Consider the following 20,891-nt stretch of genomic DNA (forward strand, 5'->3'; position numbering starts at 1 on the left):
GGAAGTGTGTGGTTGTAACATGGAAGGCACATTTGGCTCTATGCATAAGGTTTTTTATGTACATACGTGGAACTCCTGCAAATAAGTAGATGTATGTGTGTGTGTGTGTACATTCCATTTTCCTGATTCACAGAATCAGAATAAACAGACGTTTATACCTGCAGATCAGAACTACTAATACAGTAAATCTGCCAATTTGCCAAACTGTGTCTAAACAATCAGAAAATGGAAAGAATGTATACCCGAGTGGTTCCTCAGTACAACGTCTGCGACCACCCACAAAAACGGAAACTTGCAGGTGTTCATAAATGTAGATTCTGCCCTCAACTTGGAAATTTCTCCGACAAAGAGTAATTCCACTTACATGGTAGAAGTGAGACTGCTACCACTGCACGTTTTGAAGGTGGTCTGTAAGAAGACGATTCCTTAGGGGAAATGTGTTCTTCATAGAGAAGAAAAAATTGAAGATATTTGCTTTTGTGATATCTGCCATACATACTCTAAAAGATTTTCTGTTATGTGGCCAGATCAGTACTCAGAGAAGAGCAGCACTCAGAGTGCTAGGCGTTGGGTACTATCTATCTATCATTTGTGGAGATTTCTATGACCTAATACGTATTTTCCAATGTTCTTCTTTGCATTTATTAGGGGACCTATTCTATTTTGTGAATTAATGCATATCATTTACAATTTCAGTTATGACTCTTTATGTTATTAATGTAATTCTATTTCCTTCTTTTATTTTATGCAGGGGGTTAACTGTGGTCTTACTGGTGCAGTCAGCTTTTGTATAGCTAGAATTGCACTTTCTCTGTTCTGAATCAGTTTGTTCTATCTTTGTTTCACTTAATTTGCAATTATTTATTTTATTTAATTTTTCAGATGCGGTAAATATGTGTATGTGTTCTGTTTTTTGTACAACGGGACTGCCAGAGTGTTTTATTTTTTAAAGCACGTATTTCTCCCATTTATATTTTGTGTGACAGCAAAGGCAAGGTGTACTTTTCTTGTCTAATTTTCTTCTTCACGTATGGCGAAATGGCAGCCTGACTCATCACCACCAGCCATTCACAGCCTATAAATATGACAGAAAAAATGGGCAAGATTGTAAGCTGTCATGTGTCTCATTCGTAGAATAGCTTTTATCACGTCTTTATTGCAGTTGTGCTGTGCAGAATGTACCTTCAAAACCACATTGCAATGTATGGTTTTAAATAAGTAGCAGTATTTTGAAATCCACGGTTTGACTAATATAAGTAGCAATCATTTCTGTAGGTTGACATTTTGTTTTGTCGTTTTATAGACCAGGGACGATTAAAGGACTCGGGGGGCTGGGCTAAACACGTTTTGGGCGCCCCTGTTCGGAACAGCTTTTAATTTCTGATCCAGTTTCTCTTTTTATGCCCTCTTTGGCCGGCCACTGATAACGCCCATGCACGCTTGTCCAAATTCTTAATGTGTTTACATCTTATATTCAGGGATAGTGTCTTGTGTTTTCAATATTTTAACACTGCAGCAGCTCACTAATATTACTGCAAATAATATCTCGGACAACCTCCCATTTGTCATGTGCAAGGTCCTATTTTGATCTAAATGAAACATTTTTTATGGGCTTTGCATTAAACATAAAGCACATTTGTCTGCAAAATGTCTGTAATAGAGTCTCACACATCATCCACAGTAAAAAATAAATTAAAGGAAAACTATTTAAAACCACCTGTTTGAGAATTATTCACGGGCATGAGGGCAGGACTCTCTGAAGAACAGGGCTGACTCTATCAAGGTTGCCACTGAAAGGTTGGGGCCCTGGGTTAGATCCCACTTTGCCCATGCCTTAAAACGTCTCTGTTATAGACTACTTTGGAGAAAGGCTGCAGGTTTTCAATTTATCCTAGCATTTCTGAGCTCATGATCATTAATTGGTGTTGTTACAGGTTGAAAATATGATCTTTATGACGCCTAGATGCCAGTGAGACACGTGATCCATACAGGCAGCCAACATCAGAGACAGCAGAAAGACCTCTTAAAGAGCCATGTAACCTGTTGCAAGTTCTCAACCCTTGTCTCTTCAATATCCTAAGGGCTGCCTCCTTTGGTGAATGGGTGGCTTCATAAAGGCGATGAATCCTTTTAACCACATCTCTGTGTCACACCTGCAAGTGATGTGGTACTAGGGCCGTACGCAGAAGGCAGCACCTAATTTGTAAGAAACGTAAGTGCAGTGGCCCAAAGATTTGCTATAGCTAGAGTAAATGTAAATGTAGGTGTACTTATATAGCGCAAACCTGTCACCCAAAGGGCATCCTGGCGCTTGCTTAGGGAACCCATCCTGGTATTCCCCTGTGAGAAACCCCGGCAGGGTGTCCACAAGGTGAAAGCCAGGCATCCCGCCGCGAGGGGCCGTAGTGGAGATTAAGCAAGCTATTGCCCAGAGTTGCAGAGTGTGACCCCGTGATTCGAGTAGGCACCGGAGCGAGAATTGTCGAGTCCGTGGAATTTTGAGCCAGAGACCCGCCGAGGCGGGGAATCGAACCCTGGTCCACGGTCGATCTCAGCTTCCGGGTCTGCCGCCTCTAACCACTGAGCCACACTTCTCCACTACACTACAGTAAGCTACAGGCGCTGCCGGATACCAGGACTGACAAATACCAAGGTGCTTTGTCTTGATTCACATTATATCTCTTTCTTCAACCACCCTACACATCCAGTTTTCCTCATCTCACTCTTGTAGATTTTTGATTTGTGGCAATATTTCTCCCTTTATCACTGTCATCCTATCATTCTGTTCCTCTTTCTCCATTTTCTGCCTTTTTGTGTCTCCCTCTGTGCATTTGTTTGCTCACTAACTTTGGCCAAATTTGAGAAAAGATCTTATACATCACAGATATTTGATGAGTAAACCCAAGGAACGGGAATAATGCACACATGACATGTGATACCTTCACCCCCTTTGTGCAATGGTTGCACACCAGCATAAAGGGTACTTGTAGGAAACATTTCTTCATTTTAAAAATGCTTCCCTATAAAATGTCTTGAGGCACCTTCTATGTATATATTACTTTTTAATGCTGAGTCTCTGCCACGAGTGCGGAGACTCCGCAGTTGCAAATATACGGCTCATAAAATTGGGGGCATAATTACTAGAACATTTTAAAGAGCGAAGCTGCATCAAATTTGACAGCACCACGCTTCAACATTTTCAAAACACAGGGATGCACCGTATTTACAAAAATACAGTGGTACCCTGTGTTTTCTCGTGTGCTGGCGCTATATTTAGCTGCTTAGTGCCAACGCAGGCACCCTTGCATTATCGTGCAAGGTTGCCTGCGTTTATGTGCAGGAAGATGTCCCTTCCTGCACATAAATAATTGTGATTTATTACTTCTATCATTAAATAATGATGAATTGCTACTTAGCAAATCATCATTATTAAATGATGGTTTATGTACAATAAGGGACACCTGTTGTGCTTTTAGTTTGACACAATAGGACACACCTAAACCCTGCACTCCAGAGAGGGGGCAAAAGCTCTGCTGCACCTTTAAATAACACACGTAAAGCAGCACTCCCCAAAAACGAGGTAATCAAACAAGACGCAGCACTCTCTTAAGGCGAGGCAAAAAAACAAATTATGGTGCATTTAAAGTGCCACACACATATTTATTGATTCAATACTTTGGAAAGGAAGGCAAAATATATTGGTTGATGCAGACTCCCAAATATGAAGTAACTTAGGCACAAAACCAGAATAACATGTAGCATATGTACATGTAGCAAAGAGCAAATAAATTATATATACAAAGTAAGTAACACCTCACCAATCGTTCACTCAACATCCTTGCCAACTCATGCTGGTAAACCCGCTGACAGCCAAGCATGGACTCTGGATCAGGACTCAAGTTCCGTTCTTTTGTGACAACACGTCTGCCCCACAAATGAGCTCGAATTAGTCTGTCAACATTCTCTGGCTTTAATACCTTTTACTCAACGTCCTCGCCCCCTTTCTTCTGTTGTGAAAAACCGATCTGGCTGTACTGGTCTGTGTCAAAGTCAAGACAGAAGCTGGCCAAGCTTCTGTATTTTGACTCCGAGACAGAGCTGTAAATTCCTCCCATTCCCTGAAAGGTACCAAGCATGCATCCGACGCAACATGTTCCAGTCCACTCTGATCGGTGAGGAGCGAAAACAAGTGAAGAGCGAAAACATCCCCTCCCCACTTTGCAGCTACTTGCATGCACAGAAAATGGAGTCTGTTACACAAAATGGAGTCAGCACAGAAAATGGAGTCAATTATGCAAAATGAAGCCAATGGTCAATATATCATTCTTAATATTACTAAAACACCTACCCGCACATAAACAATTATTATTGGCATTTTCCTCTTTCTAAGCGTGCTGCAGAATGCAACACATATTGAAAAAGCAAAAACAATAAGAAGTGAAAGTATTGCTCCTCGTTTCAGCATTCTAACACATGCTCTTGCATGGCGTTAGCTTTTGGCGTTGCCTCAGATTTACACCTCCTTGTCACCAGATCATCGCTAAAAGTGATGTTCTGGTGGCGATATCCCATTGTCAATATGCCCATTAGTTTGTGAATAGCAAAAAATGTAATCTTACACTACACTTAGAGGCCGATTCCGCTCTGGGTCGGAAAGCTCTCTGACCGAGCTGGATCCGGAGTGTTTTCCGAACAAAACCGAACTCCTGCAGTCCGACCGAGCGAGTACGATGCAGCCGCATGCTGCCAGACTCGGTTTGGTCAGACTTCCATTGAAGTCAGTGGGGGGCGGTTGTACGACGCGTACATGGGCTCCCATTGACTGAATGGGTATTTCTCGCACAAGTGCGCCCCCTACAGTGGGTACGCGTCGGTGCCATCCGCACCGTACCTGCCTGTGTTGGGGAGACCCTTGGTCTCCCCCTGTGTCTGAGTCGTAATACTGCTGGTGACGGGGGGTCCGATGTGGACCCCCAAAGGCAACATTCCAGACGTTTTGCGAGCTGGAAACTTCAGCTCGATCCGGCTGTCCGACGCGTGCATCGTACTAGCTCGCTCGGAATCTGCATCCATTTCACTGCAGGGTTTACTTACGAACGAGGTGTACGGAGTGGTTTGGACCTGGAAACGATTCGGTCGGTGATTTTGCGTTTCTCGCATCGTACTTGCTCGCTCGTACAGCTGTATGAGTCGGGCGGAGAACACGCAAATGGCTCGTACTTTTTACTGCCGGATCGCGTTTGGGGACCTTCCGAGCGAGATCAGAATTGGCCCCTTAATTGTAAGTTTACCTTTGTGAATCAGGCCCAGTGAGACACATTGTCATCTTTTGGTGCACTCAGGAAGAAGTACATGTCTTAAGGATTGAATTTTACTTTATGACTCTAATGAATCATCTCTGAAGGAAATAGCTAAAACCAGTCTACACTGTTCCATACCAAAGCCATCTAAATACAGTTACCGTGCTGTAAATACAATAAATGTGCCTCAACATGGTATGTGATTGTTAAACCAACCTATATTTTGATGCCTATGCAAACTTCTTTCCGCAATCATGTCAAGTAAGGGTTAGGGCCCTGAACGTGACATGGCATGCCTTAACTACCTTACAAGTAACGTCCCATTGTTATAGATGAGAAAAATGTAATCATAAATTCCTAGGCTGATATCTCACTTACAATTAACAGTTATCACTGTGGTACATGAGAAATGTGATATAGGTATGACAGGAATTTGCAATCACATATTTCATTATGCCTTCATTGCAACTGTGCGATGGAATTCATTTCAGCCTAGTGTAGCTCCCATTATGTGATAGAGTATATGCTTGCAGGACAGTCTATAAAATGATTGGATGAAACAAGGTACCATACTACAAATAAATACATTTGAGTATTTTAATTTTCAAAACCTGAAGATTTAGTCACAAAAATTGTGCAGGGCCTATTCACGAACTACATTTTGTAGTAGTTTTAAAGTACTACAATAGTACTGGTCTACAAACATATAGGTATTTATCTCAGCAGTAAACGTGGGAGGGACAGAGGTGAGAAAATGGGGAATATTTCTAACTAAAGGGAAGGGGCTTTACAGGGGAGTAAGGAGGGTGGTTGAAGAAGGGCCAGAGAGGTGTGCAGGAAGGGATGTGCACCCAATCACAAAAGAGTAAGCCTAGTCCTATTTACAAACTGCACTTTTATAGTTATTACAGCCACAAAGTGCCCAAAACAGAAGTAAATGTGCCGAAGCTCAGAACTGGTGTAACTCCAGCCTCACACATGGCTAACCACCGCAACTGCATCACCTTCTCACAGAAAATAATGAAAGCAGGGACTTAAAATAGAACCCCATGGTTTTTTGTTTATATTAAATTAAATTCAAATATTTAAAATAGAACCAATATTAATTTATTGTTGACTAGCTTACCCGTCGCGCGTTGCTGCGATCTGCGAAGAAAGGAAATTCAAGGAAACTCGTTATGATAACATTCAATTTACATTGTGTCATTTTTATTGAAACTTATTCATTTTAATTTTGAAAACATTTCAAAGTGTCGTTTTAATTCTATTTATTTATTCGAGTCCTTGTGGATACAGTATTTTTTGTTTTTCCGTCTGGTGCGTACATCAGTATTCGAAAGATTATGAGGGCCCTGGGGGGCCGATATTTAAAACAATTTTATGCCAGAAACCTTCGCGGGAGTGTACTCAACAACTTTCCAAAGTTTCCTGGCGATCGGATGAATGCTGTTTTAATTCTATTTATTTATTCGAGTGCTTGTGGATACATGATATTTTGTTTTTACGTCTTGTGCGTACATCAGCATTTTAAAGATTATAAGGGCCCTGGGGGGCCGATATTTAAAAAAAATGTATGCCAGAAACCTTCGCGGGAGTGTACTCAACAACTTCCCAAAGTGTCCTGGCGATCGGATGAATGCTGTTTTAATTCTAATTATTTATTTGAGTGCTTGTGGATACACGATTTGTTGTTTTTCCGTCTGGTGGGTTCATCAGTATTCAAAAGATTATGAGGGCCCTGGGGGGCCGATATTTAAAAAAATGTTATGCCAGAGTGTACTCAACAACTTCCCAAAGTTTCATGGCGATCGGACGAATGGTGTAGTAATGCATAAAGGACAAACAGACAGACAGACATACATTCGTTTTTATATATATAGATGAATTGTCTGAAAAAATGTTAGAATATTTTAGTAAATATCCTTTTCTGAATATATAAATGTGACATTATTTTTATTACTTTTAATTTAAACCACAAAATAATAACAAATATACTTTTTTTGCTTAAAGTGATATTTTTTTTAATTGAAAATTCTAAATAATAGTTTTAGTTTATGCTAATATATTCCAAACACATTTTAAATGTAAAATACGTTATTAATGCTGTAGCATTTTTTTTTGTTTTAGATTTCATATATATATGGTGAGCTAAAGCACTGGCTTGGGGGCGGAGCAGATTGCAATCCAATAGATCGTGGCTGGACACTTTAAGAGATGAAGATGTGATCACCACCTGTTTACTGCTGGCGCTGAGGAAGGCTTACAAAGCCAAAATGCATTCACCGTTTCTGCAGGGTTTAAGAATAAAGGTACCTTCACGAATTCTCCTACTGTGGCCTCTTCTCTTTCTTTGGAGGATATATATATAATTATTTTGAAAGTAATATTTAACATAAACCTATTTTTACAAATTTGAGTACGCTTTTTTTTTTACTTTTCTCTTTATTTTACCATATTAGGATTCTGCAGATGGGGAGGAGATTGCTTTATGGAAAAGAATAAGGAAATGTTCCCTCTACTTTCCCATACAAAAATCTCCAAATCGGTGGGAAGGAGTAGAAGGAGAGACAGAGTTTACAGGCAAAGAAAAAAACATCTTAAGCATGACCTGTACATTGTCATTGCCAGACACCACTTCTCCCCTGATGTTATCCTTGACCTGGCTGCAGACTTGGAGCAAAGGCTTGATTCACCAACAGCCCATTTTCAGGTTATTCATGCCGTGTTAAAATAAAGCCTGCACTCCATTTTATGGTGACCTGTTCCTTGCGAAGGGTCAGCTCAGACAACATTGGCATCTCACAAGCAAGCCAGTCTCAAAATGTGTTTACCAGGTACCGAGTTACATCAACAGAAGAATGCACCAGTTTATCACCATGCCACACTCAGTCACTGCAAAGGGTGGCAAGGGAATTCTATGCCTTTGTCCACTTCTACTGTGTGGTATGTGTAATTCACTGCACCCATGTGGCACTTTAACCAGGTTATTTAGATTTTGGGGGATTTCAGTGGCATTTGGCTAATTGGTAAGCTACAACAACATATAGAGGGTCTAAATGTGCATCTGAGGGCGCCATATCTAACATAGTTGATCCTCACAACAACCAATGCACACACGTTACCCTCACGTTCACTACTTCCTTGTATGATGGGTTATATGTAAAATATAGGCCCCGTTTTAGAACTGCATTCACTGCATCCTTTTAGGCATAAAGGGATATATGTAAAATATAGGCCCCTTTTAAAACTGTTCATGCATTTATTGCAGGTGATGCTGGGCATGCTCTCTCTTCTCATCTCCTCAAGTCATACAGATATCCAAGCACACTATCTACAATAGGGCAGACATGCATACAGGAGCCGATATTGAATGCACTTTTGATATCTTTAAGTCATGATTCAGATGTCTTGATCATATGGGAAGATGCTGGTGCACTTCCCAGAAGTTGCATGCAAGATTGTTGTACCCTGTTGCATGTTGCACAATATCACTACGCAACTGGGCTCACATATGGATCATGCCCCTACTCTACACCAAGATCAAGAAACCAATGGTGGTGTTCAGGATATAAGTAGGGTATACAGGTGCCGGATTAGCAAGTTGTCTTTTTTTTTGGCTGCAGTTTTGTTGCTGCATTTATGTGTTTGGACAGTCTCTTGACAAGGATGAATGTTGGACTACTAACACATTGTCCCGGTATACCATCCTGAGAAAACTATGTAAGTTTCATATATTGCCTACAACCAACAAGTTTTGATCTTGCACAAAAATAGTTGACTCTTTATTGTCTAGGAATGTTTAACACTTATCTTTACAAGTACGTGAGCACACAATCTCACATGCTACACTCATGTTGTAGAGCAAACATTCTCAAATTCTTACTTCACACACACACACTAGGTACACTTTATTTTGCTATTTCAACAAATTAGCCACTTGCCATACAGGGTTATCTTTCCAGCATGTTTCCCTTGCAAGCGATGTGTCCCCTTCCTTCTGTGGAGTCTCTGCTTCAAGCATGGTGGTTGCCCTTCCAAATGCAGAGCTCTCAACCCCAACTGCAGAGACTCCTCACAGAGCAGAGATCTCCGCCAACAGCAACTAAAAAAAATATCCTCAGAAAGAAGTCAAACATTTTGAAATTATTCGAAGCCATCCTTTTTTGCCACGGTAGCATCCAACTCTATCCTGTTGCTCCTTGCCTTATTATTGTTCCCAGAACGACTGGGAGACTTAATGAGAAGGTTCCCCCTTCTCTGAGACCGAATTAAACATCATAAGTCATGGGTTGGTTGACAAGTTCCCTCAACTTTATGGAGGTTCAGAGACTCAGGGAGGCCCTTTGTCGCTGAGTCAGAAGTAACGCCCAGAACAGTATAGGTTTGTCCTCCCAGCCACATTCTAAGTACCCATGCATGAGAGCACTGTACCTGTGTCCTGTTATGTGTTCACTGTGAGCTTTTGGTATAATCTTCAGTGTTATAGTTAAGGGTGGGAAAAGCCTGTGGAGTTTCAATCAGCTGAATTCAACCATTACATGAAAACTTCCCAATATTCCGCAGAGTTCCATGAGCGGGTGGAATTGGCGCATCGTGCTGCTGGCACTGATTCTTAGTGCCGGGAACCTGTTATGTGCTCCAAAATTAGCAGAAATGGCACCACGGGGTGCATCAGAGGGCGCTGTGTCTTTTCTACTCAAGCTGCAGCTTTCTGACTGTGAACTGTCGCGACAGCCCACATTGTGAAAATATTACTAGGGGACGCCATGAGGTGGTTGGCAGGGTTTTGCTGTAACTGTAACACAGAGTGGGCAAAAATCTGCGAACTCTGCTGGAGGAGAGCAATTTCTCACCCACCTCTAATTATATATAACAAGTTGCTTTTTGTGTTATGAAAGTTTTGAAGGTATACGTTTGATATCATGCATGCTTCTTGTTTGTTAAGTTTGAATTTGTTGATCAACTGATTTGACATAATTGAATCTCATTTACAAGTTATGATTTACAATTCAGTACCATTTCCATTTTGCCAATTTTAATTTATGTGAGGCTGACATTGTGTGCCTTTAACATACTTCCTAACATATAAATGATACATGTTACCTTCAAAGTTCACGCTATTACTAATTAATGTATGAAATATTTGTATAAGAACATCTAGCTGTTGCTTTGTTTTAAAACTGTCTCCTCTCAGATTAACTATGTGGGGATCTTTTTCAACATTTTGAAGTGGGTTGTTCACTGAAAGCTTTTTTATTGCAACCCTTTCTCCTCCTTTGAATGGCTGATTCCACAGATATTTTGTGAATTTTCATTTGTAACTATTTGTTATTACTAAAATGTGAACATGAATGCAGAGAATAGTGAGACATTTGTTACAGATTCCATATTGTTAGCACTTGTGAGACAGGAAAGATATCTGCATAAGATATGTAGATCTATGTTATTGACCCAATGAATTCAAAATGGCTTTCTTTTTTTCTAATTACTTTTCATAGGAACGGGCTAACAAAAGAATATCTCAGCAGGATCTGGGAAACAAACAAGTATGTCAGTTGGTGGCCAGGCAAGAAAGATTTTCTTTCAGCAATGAAGGGGAGGAAGCTACAACAAGCAGGAGTAGTGAGCCTGCCTGTAGAGTAACAAACAGGCACATGCATCAAAAGAAAAACCGGTCGCAAATGGGCAGATTCTCGGAATCTGCCACTTTGCGACCGGTATTTTTGCATTTGGGATGCATCATCCCGAATGCAAAAATCGCAATTTAAGTAATCTCTAAATTGCGATTACTTAAATTGCGATTGCATTTAAGGAATCCGAAATTGAGATTCCTTAAATGCAATGCATTAAAGTAAAAAAATTAGCGATTTTGCTAATAGGGGGGTGCAAATTACCATTCCATTCCATTCATATGTCTTTATTTCGAGTAATTTCATCATAAAAGACTGTACAATATTGAAATACATCATTTAAAAAAGATATGCGCATCAGTTTAAGAGGAAAAAAAAACATAGAAGTAAAAAAGTATCATGTATACACTTAACTTTACACAAGGGAACATGTTATTAAAAACAATCATAAAACAATCATGGCACATAAAACCGTCAATTGCTTACTGTTTAGCCCTAATAATCCATGCCCATCCTAAAAATTTCGCTACAGCGATTACAATGGGAACACTTGTCTCTGTTCTAATTATTCTTAGGGCTTCCAGCCCAACCCTAGTACCCATGTTACTACAAATCGGTTTGAGCCATTTTTTCCGGGGAGCCACATACGCCGGACATTCAAAAAGTATATGTGCGATGGACTCCTTACGGGCGGGGCACCAGTGGCAAAATTCAGACTCCTGGCCCTTCCATTTTTTGGTAAACGATCTAGTAGGGAGAAAGCCCACCCTCAGTTGATGATAGAGTTTTCTATCGCTAGGTTTGGTGATGGTGTCCCAATAGTCTTCCAGAGCAGAGTCGATTTTAAACTCCAGAAACCGACCAGACAGAGATGAGGGTGATATTTGTCTGATGTTTTTCTGATGGACGACTGACCAGTATATACTTTTAAATACCTTTTTTGGTGGAAAACGGTTATTAGCAGGGTCAGTCCATAGATTACTCAAGCCCATAGTCTCAAGGAGGAGTCTGACATGTTTAAACCAAGGGATATTGCCCGAGCCCATTATAGATCTAACATCTAGAATTGATTTTGAAATGGTGCCAATTCGGGGGTGGACCAGATTCTCCTCCAGAAGGCTACTGGCTTAAAGCAAGCAATATCATCAATCGATTGACTACCCAAATCCATTAATAACGACAACATTGGGCTGGAGCTGGGAAGGCCAGTTAGATTCCTTAGAAATGTATTTTGTGCTTTGACCAACGCGGAAAGGTCTGCATATCCCCATAGGTCCGCTCCGTACAAGATCGCGGGTCTATTTTTTGTAAGGATTATGAATTTGGTTTTGGATACACTAATCTGTAAATCATGATCATGGCAACATTTCTCAAATCTACTTAACGCCACTTGAAGGCCCACCTGCGTCTGTGATAGTATGAGTGTGTCATCCGCAAACATGAGTAGCGGAAACTTTGTGCCACCCAAGGAGGGGGCATCAGTCGCAAAGGCTGCGTAATACTGCACAACTCTGTTTATGAATAACAGAAACAGGGTTGATGCTAGAACGCAACCTTGCCTGATACCTCGGGACACAGGAAATTGATTTGTGACCTGCCCTTGCTTCCCCCAGCGGACTTGCGCGAAGTTTGCCTCATGTAGTTTAATTACAATGTTCAAGAGCTCCAGTGGCATCCCCAGACTTCTTAAGACCCCCCACAGTTTACCCCTGGGAAATAGGTCGAATGATGACTTTAGGTCGACAAAGGCTGCATAGATAGTACCACCACCTAGACTGACAACTTTCCAGTAAATCAGAAGAAACCTAAAGACCTGCTCGATTGTGCTTATGCAGGATCTAAACCCAGCCTGTAAGGGTGATAATATATCTTCAAGGTCTATCCAGCTCTGGATTCTTGCCAGGACCATCCTAGCTACAATTTTTTGGATAGAGTCAATCAGACTGATTGGGCGGTAGTTCCCCAGAATGGAGCGGTCCCCCTTCTTATAAATAGGCAGCTCCTCGCCAGGAGTCCGGTATACTAGCACCCCTAGCAATTGCATTTCCCAGAAATACAATATACGGGATCCAATTCGAAGGGTCATACTTAAAAAGATCAGCTGGAATGCAATCCATTCCGGGGGCCTTTCCACTGGAGATCCTTTTCAAAGCTGTCTCTACTTCCCTACTATCAAATGTTATAGCGTTTAGGTACGGTGTAGGACCTAGATCAATGGGGAAGTAATCATTATCCAGGTCTTGTCCTGAAAACTGGGTCTCAAAATGCTCCACCCAAACCTCAGTGGGGACGCTGTTGGTCGAAACCTGAGAGTCGGGGTTATTTCCCCATTTGGCTATGTGCCAAAACTTGGTTAGGTTTTTTTCTTTACCAGCAGCTAGTAGTTCAGTCCAGTGTTTAGTGTCCCAATCTTGTTTAGCCCGTTTACGGACTCTGCGGTAGTCCAATCTGGCCCTCCTAATATCGGGCATAATTTTGGATCTAATAGCAAGCGCCAAATTACCATAGGAAGCCCGACACAATTTGTTATACCATGACTTACACATGGGATGTGCGGAATGTTTATGGGGCTTAATGGGCTTGGAGAAATGTGCTCTAAGGTCATTAAAAAGGTCTACATGTATAGAGGTTATCCTCCCATTAATGGCTTCCTGGGATGGTAGTGAGCGCAGTACACCAAGGGCCCGTGTTACCAATCGCCTAATCTCATCCCGAGCCCCGGAATCAACAATAATCCTCGCCCACCGAACCCTACGAGTATCATTTGTAAGCATAGCATCCACAGTAGCCATCCCAGTCTGGGGTTTGGACTTTATGGCTCCGCTTAGGTGGAGACTCAACACAAGGGGGTTGTGGTCGCTCTCTGGGCAATCCAAAATAACCATATCCTCGAGTAAACCCCAGTGCTCAATCTTAATGAAGATATAATCTATTCTACTTGTATAAAGACCATTATTAAATGTTTCCCTTCCCGTTTTATCTGAAATAGACTGACCATTGGCAGCCCTGAATCCGCGCTCTAGACAGAGGCTCGTCCACTGCAGTGCAGATTCCGTCCATTGCTTGATTGGCTTAAGATCGAGGGGGGGAATGTACCACTGAGCATCCTCCTCTAATAAAAGTGTTTCTCCATCACAGTGGAGCGGCTCGAACGAGCAGTTAAGATCCCCTGCAATTATTACATTACAGCCGGGCTTAACTGAATCCAAGAAGGTATCCAATTCGATAAAAGTCTTGGAGCCGCGCCCTCCCTGTTGGCCCCTGGTATACACGTTTACAATGATGATTTCTTTAGAGTCAGGCAGGGCCAAGGATATGACAAGAAGATTGGGGCTGTCAACTACCAGTTCAGAAACTCTGAAATTATTTGCTTGTCTAACCCAGATAGTTAGACCCCCTGAGGGTCTACCTTTCATGCCTCTAAGTGCTGCTTTATAGAAGTTTATGTACCCCAGGCGATATAAGGGGTCCACTGCCCATGTCTCCTGGATGACCAGTATATCATGTTTATCCACTAGGTCTAACCATTCGACTGATGGCATCTCACTCCTAAGACCAGCAATATTCCACGAAATTAACCTGACCAAATGTGAATCATTTCCAATGGCGGGCCATATCCTGGGGCGGATCCAAAATACAAACATTAGTCAGACTGGAGCAATCATGAACCAGGGGTGCAGGAGCCATGCCCATTAGATTCCCCGCTTTCAGCAAGTTTTCCCCCAGTGACACCATTCCCAGATTTGTCCCTGCCTTAGTACATAGCAGGTTTATCTCATTTGGGACCTCCTTATTTTCCCACCCAGGTTTGACGTTAATACTGACTGGGGTTTCGATAGGGGCTACATTAAAAACCTCAGATCCAACAGCTAGTGGTACGCCCTCTCTACTGTCACTCGTTTTGCTATCTACCCAGTAGTTGTCACCATTTCCCTTATACCTTCCGACCCTATTACTGTTACAGGAAAAACCCAGTCAGTCCACCCCCTCCAAGTCAAATAGTGAGTTAAATCTATTCATCATTGGGAGAAAGAATTCCTGTCTACAAGCATTGAACGGGCGTCTTGGTATCGTTGCCCAACTGTTTTGTTGTACCCAGTTTGGGCCAGAAAAGGAACTGGGGTAGAAGAACCTCAATTCATGGGTTTGTATTCCACTAGATCCCCCAATCCCAGGTTCATTGCATATAAACCTAACCAGTCTGGGGTCCCTGAAGTTCACAATTATGCAATCACCCTGCAGGTCCTTGATTCTATACCCCAACCAGGCCATCCTTCTGACATGCAGGATCTCAGCGTTCATAAAAGCTGGAGGAGGCCTATTTCTATTCAACTAGTGGATTACTTTGTTCTTCAGCTCACTGTGTGTTTCTAGGTTGTAGTTATGAATCCCCAGGGCACCGGATAGGATTAGCGTGTATGGGGCCGACTCTGGGGGTAGATTGATACATGGAAGCTTCTGTATCAAGCCCATACTCCTCTGGCCCTCTGGCCCTTTAGTTTTTAAATCTGGTCTCGGTTCTGGGGTGACCGGCTTTTCCCTAGCAACATTGGTAGTATTTTTGGATCCCACAGCCTTTGGGTCTCTGGCGTTTGGGTTCATTCTACCATGTTCACGGGTATTAGAAGTTTGTTGGCCCTTCGGGATGTTTGCTAGGTCCGGCTGGGTAACTGAGGGGAGACGTGTGGAATCAGTGGCCACTCTCACGGGGGGCCAGGGCTCCGACCCTGAGGCCAACCCAGCGACCTTTTCCAAGGTTTCTGAATTAGCCAACAGAGCTTGTTCTAGTTTCCCCACATTCTCATTTATTATCTTAACCCTTTAAAGTAGAGGGAGAATCAATGATTTTAACAACTGCTGCAGTGTATCCATAAAACCCTTAGATAGATGTTTTTCTGCAGGCAAGCGGGATTTTGGCACATTTAGAATATTGCTGGTAGCAGTGGTGGTGGGGCAGGAGTTTACCAAAGTGTGGGGTAGTAGTTTCATTTTTGAAGTTTTTTTTATTTTGGCACATCTACCCTTTTGAGTTTCTCCCACACGCTTCCTTTTCCCAGTAGCTGTTTGGGGTTTGATTGCATTTACAGGGGAGGGAAGTGATGTTGCATTAATCGGGGATGAATTTGGAATGTTAGAGGAATTGGGGTCTCTTAGTTTGATTTCTAATAGCGATGTACTATCAGTAGTTGTATTTAATGAACTACAATCCAGGGACCCTTCTATACCAGCATATTCAGAGCCAGATTCCTGGCGCAAAACACCATTAACAGGATACTGCTCTGGGATTACAGCTGCCATTATTGTGCCCAGTGAAGATCTCTTCATTGGGAGAAGCTCTAGTGACAACCTCTTCTCAGTCCGTTCAATTTCCCTTTCTAATACAACAGCTGCTCTAGTAATAAATTGGTCAAGTGTACCAGACACAGATCCCCCAATATTGCTAAATGAGAGCTTCTTCACATTCCTTGGGCGGACCGCCATAATGGGGTACAGCAAGGATTGTAGAGGGTAAACATGAAAAGACAATGAATAACGGTACAATTGTCCAGATCTAAACAATAACATCAATTAATAGATAAAGCCATACGAATGGATACATATTTAAAGAATAAAATGTCTCAATACTTGATATACTGGACGAACAAAAATGGGCCCAGCTCAGCCTCCACCGACCTCAGACGGCCATAGACGGTCCCACCCTTGTCCCGGGCTTCTCCCGAGACGCTCCCGTGCAGCGGCGGTGGGTGGCCTTTATATAGCGTCAGTGCAGGAGGCGGAGTCAGCCCCAGGTGCAGGTGTGAGCAACCCAGAGGCTCCTGGGACAATGAGTCCAGCAACTAAGTGCGGCATCTATTGGAGGGATAAGCAGTCCTCGGTGTCCTCCTCAATAACGCGGTATCTCCACTTTGCCCATGTTATAGACCAACAGTCTGCCAAAAGATAGTAGCGGGCCTCCACGACAATAACAACGGCACTCCTGGCGCTGCGGCACCCGCGAAGCGGGTGCGGCGAGGTTCTTTTAGGCGTCAGTGCAGGAGGCGGAGTCAGCCCCCGGTGCAGGTGTGAGCAACCCAGAGGCTCCTGGGACAATGAGTCCAGCAACTAAGTGTGGCATCTATTGGAGGGATAAGCAGTCCTCGGTGTCCTCCTCAATAACGCGGTATCTCCACTTTGCCCGTATTATAGACCAACAATCTGCCAAAAGATAGTAGCGGGCCTCCACGACAACAACAACGGCACTCCTGGATGCTGCGGCACCCGCGAAGCGGGTTTCGGCGAGGTTCTTTTAAGCGTCAGTGCAGGAGGCGGAGTCAGCCCCGGTGCAGGTGTGAGCAACCCAGAGGCTCCTGGGACAATGAGTCCAGCAACTAAGTGCGGCGTCTATTGGAGGGATAAGCAGTCCTCGGTGTCCTCCTCAAAAACGCGGTATCTCCACTTTGCCCGTGTTATAGACCAACCGTCTGCCAAAAGATAGTAGCGGGCCTCCACGACAACAACAACGGCACTCCTGGACGCTGCGGCACCATGAAGTTGAACTTCATGGTAATTTGCAAAAACTAAAGTGCATTTTTCAAAGTTTCATGTTGCTCACACACATGCCCTAAGGGCATGTGTGTGCGCAACATATGTGCACAGATCAATTTCAGAGGTGCAACGGGGTGTCTTTTTGACACCCTTGCACCCTGAAATTACATGCGCAATTTGCGAGGTCCTATTGGTACTTGTAAATTGCGCATGCAATTTCCCATTTCTTCCTATGGGCCTGTAGGCCCATAGGAATGAATGGCAAGCCATTCCTTAATTGCGACTCGAAAATAAGGAATGTGTAGGAATCTCTATTTTTACAGCGACTCCTACATGCAGAGGCTTTTGTGAGTCCTTAATTGCGAATCCTTAATTATTGCAATTAAGGACTCGCAAAATCCTACCTTGATGCATGTGCCTGAAAATCTGCTGGCCAGAGACATCAGATGGAGTCTGAAGAGTCAATTGAGTCGGAGGGAAATGAGGACTCACGCACCAAGAGGTAAAAAAAAGCTGTGTCTTCCTCTTGCCTTGAACAAGGGTAACCTGTTGTGCCCCAAGATTAGGCCCTGTTCCATCTGTGCCTGCACCCAGCAACATCCGGACCATCTAGCTACACCTCTTGCCTAGGGAACAATTCCTCCTTCCAGTGCCAGCCCAGAACAAATGGAGTCAAGGGACACTTCCCTCCCTGACACTCCATACCCCTCTTGCGATGTCCCCTCTCTTCCCACTGATTATGTGTGCTTGGCTGCTCTCAAGCAGGTTCGAGGCCAATCAAAGAAGGTCAGGGTTCAGTCTCTCAGGATATCTGAGTCTTAGTTGCAGAGGTCCATGGAGAGATGCTCATTGAACAGCTCCTAATGGCATGTGATTGATAGCAGGTCTAATGGTGCATCCTCCTCTCCATACCACCCCACCTCCTGTTATCCTGTCTCCAAGTTTATCTGTGATCCCTGCTTATACGGCTACCTCTGTGTGTTGTTCTTCCTGTGGAGTTTTTGATCCTTCCATGGTCAGTATTTATATCCATATCTCAGGAAGATTTCAATGTTGTTGTGGTCAGAGAAGAAAGTGAGACTGACCAGGAACTTTCCACCTCTCTGGCTTGGGGGACTGGCTTTATTTGTAATTAGGACAGTGTACTCTTGCTTTAGGACTTCTTTTAGTTGTTTTTTCTCTTTGTAGATATTATGTCATAGAACATGTCATGAGTGATGTGATATGGGAGGTCATAATCAGTGCATAGGATGGACAAGTTATAGTTAGTGATACTAACTATAACTGCTGAATTTCAATGGTTTTTTTTTTGCTCAAAATGTTAATGTTGTCCCTGAGAAATTCACCTAGCTATAAAGCTACTTTACCCTTTAGGTTTTCCAGTGAATTTCTAACTTTTTTAAATTGAAATACATATTTTATTACACCTAAATATAATGTTACTTTAACCTTTGTATTTTTCAGTAAATTCAAATGTTTTTTTAGAAGAAAACATATTTATAAATGCATAAAAATTTACTACTCCAACAATGGTTGCACCAAGAATTTTCATCTTCTTAGTTTTTGTAACTTATATATACAGAAATATTTCCAGCATAGTTTTCATAGTCTTTGTATTTATCTTTGCATAAACTTCATATTTATGTTTCAAAAAGACACTGATTAGTTTTTTCTATGCTGTAAACTATATGTTTTCACTCCGTAATCCATTTCCAAGGTTTGTGATCACTCTCACAGGTGGCTTGCGCAATTGTATAGTTATACAGTTTGTTCTGATCTATTGTATAGAGATTTTTTTATGTGGTCAGTTATCATTGAATGTTATTCCTTATTATTAAAGTCAATAAAGTATGCATTTTGTATTATTATTTTGTTTACAAACTTACGGCTCTCACGAGATGACCTCATGAGTTGAACACACAATCCAGGGTGGGGACTACAAGGGGGCTGTGGTTTCGGCCCAGCTCTCCTGATCCGCTCACGAGATTGTACATTTGGAATTAAGTTTAGAACAGTGTATTTTTGTTGTATTGAAGAAAGGAAGACATGAGAAGTGTTGTTTAAAGTAAAACAGCTGTTGCATTGTTGCACTTGAGATATTAAGAACATTCTCTTCTCAGTATCTTCTCCACTGAAACCTTTCTCCTACATGACAAGTGTCTGCAGTAGGATATGGGGAGAGGATGGCCTTTCCACACAGACCTCTGTCTAAGTATGACAGGGTATGAAGTTGTGTGCGCAGAGGGATTGGCCTCGCCATTGAGACCCCTCTCGTGGATGACGCTGTGAGCAGTAGGATGTCTTGAGGAACTGGCCCCTCCACTAAGACCTCTCTTTTTGATTAGAAGTTTATATAATAGAGTTTGTGGAGAAAATGGCTCCTCAACTGACACATCACTCTTAGATTACAAATATGCATAGGAGGGTATGGGCAGAGATTAGCCTCTTCACTTAGACTTCTCTCTTAGATCACAGGTGTGTGTATTAGTGTGTAGGGAGGATCTGGCCTCTTCAGCCAAACCTCTGTCTTACATGATTGGCATCCATTCCAGAGTTTGTGGAGTGAGTGAACTCTCGACAATGAACTCTTTCTTGGATGATGGGTGTGTGTAGTAGATTATAGAGAGTAACAGGTCTCTCCAGTGGGTCCCCAGTCTTTAATGAAGAGTGTATGAAGTAGAGTGTGAGAAGAGACTGGCCTCTTTCCTCAGACCGCTTACTTGAGAGGTGTGTGCAGTACTGCGTCCGCATGGAGAGCAGTCTTTCTTTCCAAATCTCTTTCCCAGATAATGGGAGGGCATTGTGAGGTGATTACATGGATTGCCCTCTCCATCCAAACCTGTCTCTCAGATGACAGGTGTACGTATTAGGTTGTGTACATGGAATGGCATTTTCTGTCAGACCTCTCATTCAGATGATGAATGTACTTATTAGAGTGTGTACATTAATTGCCCTCTCATATCAGACCTCTCTCCCAGATGACATGTGTGCGTAGTATGGGCTCTCTCCGTGCTCATTGTTTAAAGGAAGCCGCCTTGAAGGGTCGGGGGCTCTGGTAACCAAGGACTTTGTTTTGAATCTTACTGAGGAGCTGGACCCACTCACACACCCCAGCCTACTAAGGATTGCCAATTGGGTGAAAAAGGTGCTGTGTTGGAAAGGATTCGCGGTAATGGACTATTACCGACGATCGTGTTGGCAGGAAGACGCTTTGTTCAAGCCATGTGGAAAGATGCTGCAACCTAGAATACACTCACCTGGCTACCTGGTAATATTTTTGCTATTAATGTTGCACCGCCATAAGGATATGTACAATTCAGTTTGCCACAAACTTGAGGACTGCCTGAAAGTAATTGGTAAAAATGGTGCAGCATGGGAATTGTATTCTTTCATCTGTAGGCACGTGACTAAAAGAACTTTTAAATGCACACAAAAA

Source organism: Lissotriton helveticus, chromosome 10 (genome assembly GCF_964261635.1).
Source record: "Lissotriton helveticus chromosome 10, aLisHel1.1, whole genome shotgun sequence".
NCBI classification, from domain to species: domain Eukaryota; kingdom Metazoa; phylum Chordata; class Amphibia; order Caudata; family Salamandridae; genus Lissotriton; species Lissotriton helveticus.